The 8,874-nt window shown below is 34.5% G+C and overlaps 1 long non-coding RNA gene across 1 annotated transcript; it reads right to left on the bottom strand.

Annotated features, from left to right (window-relative positions):
• Positions 1-720: 720 nt before the first annotated feature.
• On the bottom strand, positions 721-3,342 carry LOC106754801. The gene is made up of 3 exons (XR_002666990.1): positions 3,028-3,342; positions 996-1,126; positions 721-819 (listed from the first exon to the last, which is right to left on the bottom strand). It is a non-coding gene; the product is annotated as an uncharacterized LOC106754801 (long non-coding RNA).
• Between the last annotated feature and the right edge of the window lie 5,532 nt (positions 3,343-8,874).

Genomic DNA, 8,874 nt, shown 5'->3' with positions numbered 1-8,874 from the left:
GAACAAAATTTTTCTGGATATTTGAGAGATTCAAGACTCTACTTTCCTGCAATACCGACTCTCCAATTGACTTGCCACTCCTCTCAACACCTCTCCCTATTTATAGGCAACACCATTTATGTCTCTTAACTATTCTAGCTCTAAACTACACCTCTCCAATTGATTAATTTTTTCTTCTTTAAACTTGACCATATTGTGACAGCTAATTTTTTTAAACTATAAACTAATTTACTCATGTTTATTTAACAGAGTGGCCTGTATTTGGTTCTAAACATTATTTGCTCAGTCTTTTACTTTATTTAACTTGATGAATTATGCAGGAACAAATCATGTTCATTGGCTGTCAGAAACAAGTCCTATTGTTGTGCAGGTTTTAGTTACATTATTCTTGGTTTCCTGAATTACCAGATTTTTGAAAGTTATTATCATTGAGAATTTTAAAATATCTTCAAATTTTATCTTCTAATGTTTCTTATGGTTCTTTTTGTGTGATATCAAAACTTATCTCAATGTACTTGCAGCAATATCAGTACATGTAACACATATCAGTACAATATTAGTACATGTGTTATTAATAATGTGTTGTCATCATAAAAAACGAGAAGCACTGTGAGATTGTAAGGTTTAGCTAAATCGGTGCTTCCCTTATCAACAATCTCAACAGAAGCCTTGCCTAAGAAAATATTTTTTGATCTTAGAAGAGACTTATGAGTTTTAGATATGTCATACGACTGAAACTTGTGGCACAGAAAAAGGCAAATTGACAAACATCATTACCTGGAAAGAATCCTATCTAGCAATTCCCCTCCTTTGCATAACCTGAGTAGCACAAAACACATAAGAAAGTAAGCTCTTAATGTCTTAACCCAAACCAACAACTTAAAGCTTCTTGCTTAATAATTTNAACGTTGAAAGGNAAAAAAATAAAGATTCAANTTTGTAAACGGGATTCACAACATTGTTAGANAAATGGTACTAGTACAGTATCAACTTACTCCATAACTATAAAAACATTTTCATCATCTTCATAGGCTTCATAGAATTGCACCAGATTCTTATGTCCAGTTAGAGCCCGCAATATCTTCACTTCTCTCCTTACATCCTCAATGGCAATTGCTGTAGTCATCTGCCAATCACACCCACTTGCATAATAAACAACAGAGCACACTCTTTTTCTGTGGTGCATTTAACTAACACAATCAAGGTATTAAACCACACTCAGCGACAAGGAAGCAGCTTCCCCACAATCTTTAATATTTACAAACAAGTGTATTTAGGTTTGGACAAGTTTCTCTCTAAGGGCTTGTACGAGAGAAAAGTAGAGAGAAAAAATTACATGAAAGCTAATTTGCAGAAGCACTCTTGTACAAATTGGCTTTGATACCATGTTATTAAGTGGATTTTAAATCTAACTCAGTCTCTATGACAATTGTTGTAGTCATCTGTCAATCACACCCACTTCCATAATAAACAAAAGGGCACACTCTTTTTCTTTGGTGGATGTAACTAATACAATCAAGGTATTAAACCACACTCCGAAACAAGGAAGCAGCTTCCTCACAATCTTTGATATTTACAAACAAGTGTATTCAGGTTTGGACAAGTTTCTCTCTAAGGGCTTGTACGAGAGAAAAGTAGAAAGAAAAAATTGCATGAAAGCTAATTTGCAGAAGCTCTCTTGTACAGATTGGATATGATACTATGTTATTAAGTGGACTTTAATCTAACTTAACCTTACAAAATTGGCTTGTAGTATGAGGTTTGCACTCACTTATATATTATAACTCGACCTTATCTCCAATAGATGTAAGACTTCCAACCGATGAACTTATATTTTAACATTTTACTTCTTAAAAAAACACAATGTACACTTATATGGTTATTTTTATGGAATACTATCTTTTTTTTTTCAATTCTACGTTCTTTAATATATTTATTTTTTCTTGAGAAATGGTAATTATTTGAAGTTATAGTGAAGAATAATTTTTTAAACAAATATTACTTGAAATTAATTTATAAAAGTTTTGTTAAACAACTAATGTTATGAAACACTTTAGTTTATCTATTCAACTTCCGGCTAGTTTTTCATCATTCAACTCTTTCTACTTGACTTTAAGCTAATTTTTCCAATTTCAGCCAATATTTTCTCTAGTAATTCTTCGTTTGATTTTGTTATCAAGGGTCATTTACCTATGAATGTACTGTATATATCTAAATAATCTAACCTTATTTAATCTAGTAATAAGTTTTGGCCAAAACTTATACATAGTAATATAGGTATTTTATGTGTTCCTCCCATCTATTCACAATTTTCTTAATATGCAACACATTTAATAAAATATACATTAAGGTGAAACTCCAAATATAATTAGTGGAAAACAGGTTCATTGTTTATATAAGTTTAAGGGTAAATGACTCAACTTAACTCATACAAGAGTGGATTAAATAAAACCCAACTTAATTTAATTGGGTCGGGTCGGGTCGATTGGGTCATGGACTAACCCGACCCAACCCCATGAACACACTTACATGAGTTTTCTCCAATAAATTTTATTATACAGTCTAAGGATGCTATAAGCAGGTATTTTGGAGGGAAGACGTTAACAAAAGTGAAAAATATTAATTAAATAATAAAATATAAACTATCAACAAATTTATCATCAACTAAATTAACTAATCTCTATGATATAGCAAAATTAAATAACTAACATAAATGAAACGAGTGAAAAATAAAAAAAAAAAAGAAAAAACAAACTGTTTCGATTGAATTCAATCACAAAATTTTCAAAAATGTCGTCTTCCGCCGGAAACTTTTTCAGAATTTGGTACCCGGAGTCGAATTCTTGAAGTTTTCCACTTTCTTTTCAAACAATTAATTAAAAAATTTAGAGAAATAAATTAAAAAGAAAAAGAAAAAGCTATTACCCTGTCATGAGAAATAATATTTGCAAGTTTCATTTGCAGAATTTTCTTTAAAATTATATATATAAAAAAAGAAGTGAAAATATTATCAGTAGGAGATGAGACCTTGGATTTTGGAATGACTTTGACGGCAACGTCGATGCCTTTGAGGGGGGCCTTCTTGGACTTGGCGGAGCAGGTGTAGCCGAAATGGCCGCGGCCCACTTCTTCGCCGAGCTCGTAATGGACCGAGAACTGTTTGGCGAAGCCGAAGCTCTTATCCAGCCCAATCTCACACTCGCTGCCTTCAGGTATGGAGGCTTCATTCGGCTTCACGGAGCTGTGGCGCCGAGCGAGGAGAGCGCGAATGTGCTTGGAATTATTTCACCTTAATCGATTATTTCACCTTTTCTCAAAATTTCTGAGATCTCGTGTTCTTCATACCTATCTCCCTTGCCTTTGGAATTCTGCATTATGCACTTCTCTTCCAACAATTGTTGAACCTTCCAGAAGAAAAATCCCAATAAGAAGGAGAAGTTATGCTCTTTCACCTCCTCCACCGGCTCCAAGACTCGCCAATCTTGATGGTTGGGTCTTTGATTCTGAAAAGAATGAAGAATTTGTCAATTTCTAGAAGGAGCGTAAGCTAGTGGCTCCGAAATATATCTCTCTTTACTAGTTTTCCAATAGTGGCTTCCAGTTTCCCACTCTCCTTGAAAATCAAGGACTTCAACATTTTGTAGAGCTTCAAGGTGTTTATTATCCATACTTGGTGCGAGTCTTCTTCTTCTACTTCAAAATTCGAAATGAGATTGCTTGCACTAAGGTGAAAGGCGTCAATATCATCCTTGCTGATGATATCTGGGCGAATGTAGCTCACTTCCCTATTAAGGAGGATACAATGAAGGTTCATCTTGGTGTCAAGAGCTTTAGCAAAAACCTTGCTTACCAATCTATTCTACGTAATCCTCAACAACAACATAGGGTGTAAGTTGTGGGTGGTTTCAAGATGGATGAACATCTCATCCACTATCTCGTTGTCTGGCCTTTTTCCCCTCACGCCACCAACCATGCCCAGTGCTCAGAGCAAGACCTTTGTTAAGACTCTGACAAGTATACCGAATCGTATCAAGTAATATAAACGGTAAGATCGAGTATCGTTTTCCTGAGAGACTCATTGGCCTAAACTTTCATGTGATTTATTGATTATTTAAGACTTGAGAAACGAAAATAGGTGTTTAGAATGCAAAAACAAAAATAAACATGCATGCAAAGGTTGATCATTTGACCTAGAAACAGTTGAATGATATCAATGAATTGTGTTGTTGGGGTTTCCCATTTTATCCTATCCACTCTCATATATTTATGCATTCTACTCCTTCATTAATGTTAATGCCACTTTCTACTTTACCCTAAACCTTATGTCTTGGTGAAGAGAGTGTACTCCTAATTACTAGTTTACAATGTCTTGTCTCCTTAGCAATTGATCATGCATTACATTCGCACAGAAGCTTAAGGCAATCATTCCTCTTATCCCTATGTCTAGGTAATATTGCTCCCAACAGAATTACCCCATGTCTAGATTTTCCCGTATGTGTCCATAACAACAAATTCAAAGATCATGCTATTGAATGAATTAAATAAAGCATGCATAGAGAACAAAGGAAAAACTCTAACAATTAATGAAATAAAGTATATGAATTAAGCATCAATTCAATATATGAGAGTATCAAAGGATTACATCATTTGCCCAACAACAATGGAGTTTTAGTTCACCATGGACATGGTGAAACTAGATGAAATTAATGAAAAGAATGAAAAGATAAACCCTAGAATTTGTAGATCAAAGCTTCCGCATCCAAAAAGCACCTCCTAGGGGTGAAGAATGTGATTCTACGTCACCTTCTGCCAAAAGATACCCTCTTTGGTTCGTGCAAATCTATATATAGTTCATTAAAAATAGCAGAAATTGGCCCAAGACCAAAAGACTGGCACTCAGCGTTGGATTATCGCTCAACAATAGGTGTGACACTCAAGAATAACGCTCAGCGTTGACGCCCAGGCGTTTAACAATAAATTCTCTAAAGAGGCTGACGCTCAACGGCAAAGTAGCCCTCAATGGTGGGCGCGATACTTGAATTCTCCCATCAACGTTGGCGCTTGAGCGTTTGACAGAGATCTCCACAACGAAACTGGCGCTCAGTGATGGATTTGCGTTGAGCGGTGGCTGCGATTCTTCCTTTGTTCACTTTTCCACCTTTTCTTGAGTCCAACTCCTGTCTACTTCAACTTCCTTCATTCAAATCATATTAATTCCTGCCAAAATAAGGAAAACCAAGCATAAAACCAATAAAATCATCTTTGACTCTCTTATTTTCTAACTTAAGCAAAATGCGTGATTTCAAGCTAGATTCTATGTCATAAAGGGTGTGTTTTGTGTTAAATTTAAGTATAAAAATAACGGTTTTTGGACCGTTATCAACCTCTTTATCATCTATGGGATTCTAAACAACATCAAGATTGACTGGCCTACTTTAATCATCGACACAATGTTAAAGCCCAAAAGATACCCCTATACAATCATCCATATGCCTTACTTGTCTCTAGAATTTTTGAATACAAAGGTGTAAATACTATTGGAGAAAAGGTCACTCATGTTTTTCCCTCACACGAGATTGGGTAAGGACTTTGAAGCAGATGAGTTTTATTCCTGGAGGAACATCTTTATTCATAAAGAGGACACTGACGATGAAAAAGATGATCAAGATGCTGAGATGGCGATCCTGTCAATTTAGTTGGCCCTTCACATGCGGTTTCTTCACATGCTCCTAGAAGTTCTTCTTCCTTGATGGAAGAACATCTTGCCAATCTAACAAGAAGAATGAAAACCTTCAATAATTAAGGAATCAAGAGTTACTTGATCTTCAAGGGACTCAACATGATCATCTATGTGAACTCATTTCTAATTTAGATAATAGGCTCACAAATATTGAGTCACTTAGATGAAGACTCTGGTGATTCCCTTAGTGAAGAGTTTTAGGAATTGTAACTTTGTTTCAAGTTCAATGAAATAATGATTATTGTCTCTAATTGTTTACTTATCAATGCTTGCCATATTGAGGGGGAGATTCTCTTTAGGGGAGTATTTACATTTTTTTGGTTATGATAAAAAAAGGGAAGAAATAAGTTATAAACAAGTTACAACAATTATTTTTAGTTGACTTTATTACACTAATGTTATTGCCTTCGTCTAAGTAAAAATCATGAAGGTATCAAGAACAAGCCTTTAACAAGACTTTTTCTATCATCATAAAAAATGGGGAGATTGTTACCAAAAAGATGGATCAAAGCTTTGAAAGATTTTGATGATGATACACTCAAAGATTTAAAGAAGAATTTACATGTCTGGATGAATTTATGTTAAAGCTTTTTATTGTAATTTTCATTGTAATAGCTTTAATCATAAATTGGTAATAACCCCTTTCTATCACTTAAATGTGTCAATACCCAAAAATTATAAAATATAATACACCTATTGACCAGATATCATACTCTTCTTATAATATTAACTTATCCTTAACGAGTACAACCGCCACATAGTTTTACCAATCGAAGGTTATGGTTCAACCATCTAAATTTTTATGACGTTACATAAAAGTTTGTTCCTAGTACATATCCCACATTGAAGGTCTGAAAAGGTAAATTGAATCATAATTTAACTAGAATCAAGGGTAAAAATTTCAATCCAATGTAATGGTTTAATAAAGTGAAAATTTGAAATTTTGCATCAGTAATTCAGAAATAGCAAATTATGTTATTTTGAGATCATTAATGAACACGACCTATTTTCTATAAATATCTAATAAAAAAATCCGAATGGTCTAGATGAAAGAGAGGTGTGTCTCAGTAGACAACTTAAGTACGTTGTCTTTCCTTAGCTAGAGTGTTCCCCAACTAGCTTTCACAAATTTCACATTAGTATTGTTCCAAGACATCGATCTAATTAACAAAAACATATGATAAAAAATTTTAACATCTACTTACAATATTAACATTTACACATTCACATACACAATACAAGATCATAGAAAATTTTCATCACATAAAATCACAGAGAAAAACAATAGTAATGGTAGTTCCCTTTTGCACCACAACAATATTAGACCATCAATGCTTATTATAAAATAAGAATAGAGAAAGGTTAGCTCCTCTTACCTGATTCTCTCTTCTTTCTACCTTCTCTACAACTTAGATTCTAGCCCTAAAATCTCCTTATTTGCTACAAAACTCGCTCACTTTCACTCTCTTAATGAAAAACTTCATTTTCTCACCCCTATTTATAGTTGAAGTTAGGGTTTGATAACGGTTGAATTTACCGTTATCTGTTACTTAATTTTGATACTAAATGCAACCTTTTTGACTTAAAAACTTTCTTGAAATCATGAATTTGTTTAAGTTGTGTGAATAAAAGAGTTGAGGGTGAACTTAATAATTTTATGGTTAGATTCCTTTGTTTTAACAGGAATTGAGATGGTTTGGATGAAGAGTTGAAGTGCATAGGAGTTGGAACTCAAGAAGGATTGGAAAAGCATGAAAAAGGAGGATCGTAGGACGCATAAGCGCCCTTTTCAGGGGCCCTTAGTGCTAGAATTCACTGTATCATGCCTGAATGCCCTTTTCTGAGGCCCTCAGCCCATAAAGCTTCTAGCTCGCGCCTGGGCGCCCTTTTTGGGGTGCTGAGCGCCATTCCTCGAGTTGCACCATGCCTGCTCGCCCTTTCAGAGGTGCTGAGCGCTAGAATATGTGTCGTAGCACACTTAGGCGCCCTAAGTGGGGTAATGAGCAGGCGATATGGGCTTGGGCCGTGTTGTTGTTTTTATTTCGATCTATTTAAGGACTTGGACGTCCTAGGCATTGTATCTTTTGACAGAAGAGGCACAAAAACACACCCTTTCACTCTCTAAAGGCGAATTTGGATGCGAGAGCTTCCATCTTCAACTTTTAGGGTTTTTCTCTCTCATTCTTTTCCATTAATCATATAGTTTCTCCATGTTAATGGGGAACTAGATTCCCTTTGTTGTTGGGGGAAGATGTAATCCTTTGACACTCTCATGTATTTGAATTGATTCATATGTACAAATGCTTCTTTCATTAATTGATAGGGTTTTTTCCTCTATGCTCTATGCATTGCTTTGTTTAACTCATTCATAGCATGATTATTGATTTCGTTGACATGGACACTGTTAAGACTCTGGCAAGTGTACCAAATCGTATCAAGTAATATAATTGGTAAGATCAAGTATTGTTTTCCCTAGAGACTTACGGCCTAAACAGTTATGTGATTTCTTGATTAATTATGACTTAAAAACAAAATCATTTAGATTATAATGCAGAAAATAAATATGAATGCGAGTGTTGACTAATTGACAATAAGAATGCACAGGTGATTAGGTTGTAAAATATGGAATGAGTATGTTGTTGGGGGTTTTGACTTATCCTATCCACTCTCATGTATTTATGAATTCTTCTTCTTCATTAATGTTAATGCCACTTTCTAATTTACTTTAAACCCAATGTCTCGGTGAAGAAAGCCTACTCTCAATTATTAGTTTACAATGTCTTGTCTCCCTAACAATTGATTATGCATTACATACGCACAGAAGCTTAAAGGCAACTGATAACAGTTGAAAAACTATTATTTTTATACTTAATTTTGATATCAAATGCACCCTTGTTGACTTAGAAACTTGCTTTGACTCATGATTTTTCTTTAGTTTTGTAAATAAAAGAGTTGAGGATATGTTTTATGATTTTTTGGAATGAATTGAAAGAAAGGTTGAAGTATCAAATGGTTGGAGTGTAGAAAAGTCAAACAGAGTGCAGAAAAGTCAACCACTCAACCAGAAAAGTCAACCACTCAACCAAAATCCAGAAAAAGTCAACTAGAACGTGATTTGTTATATTTTGTGCGAT

Source organism: Vigna radiata, unplaced genomic scaffold (genome assembly GCF_000741045.1).
Source record: "Vigna radiata var. radiata cultivar VC1973A unplaced genomic scaffold, Vradiata_ver6 scaffold_279, whole genome shotgun sequence".
In the NCBI taxonomy this organism is placed as follows: Eukaryota; Viridiplantae; Streptophyta; class Magnoliopsida; order Fabales; family Fabaceae; genus Vigna; species Vigna radiata.
This window is presented reverse-complemented; position numbering and strand designations above follow the sequence as displayed.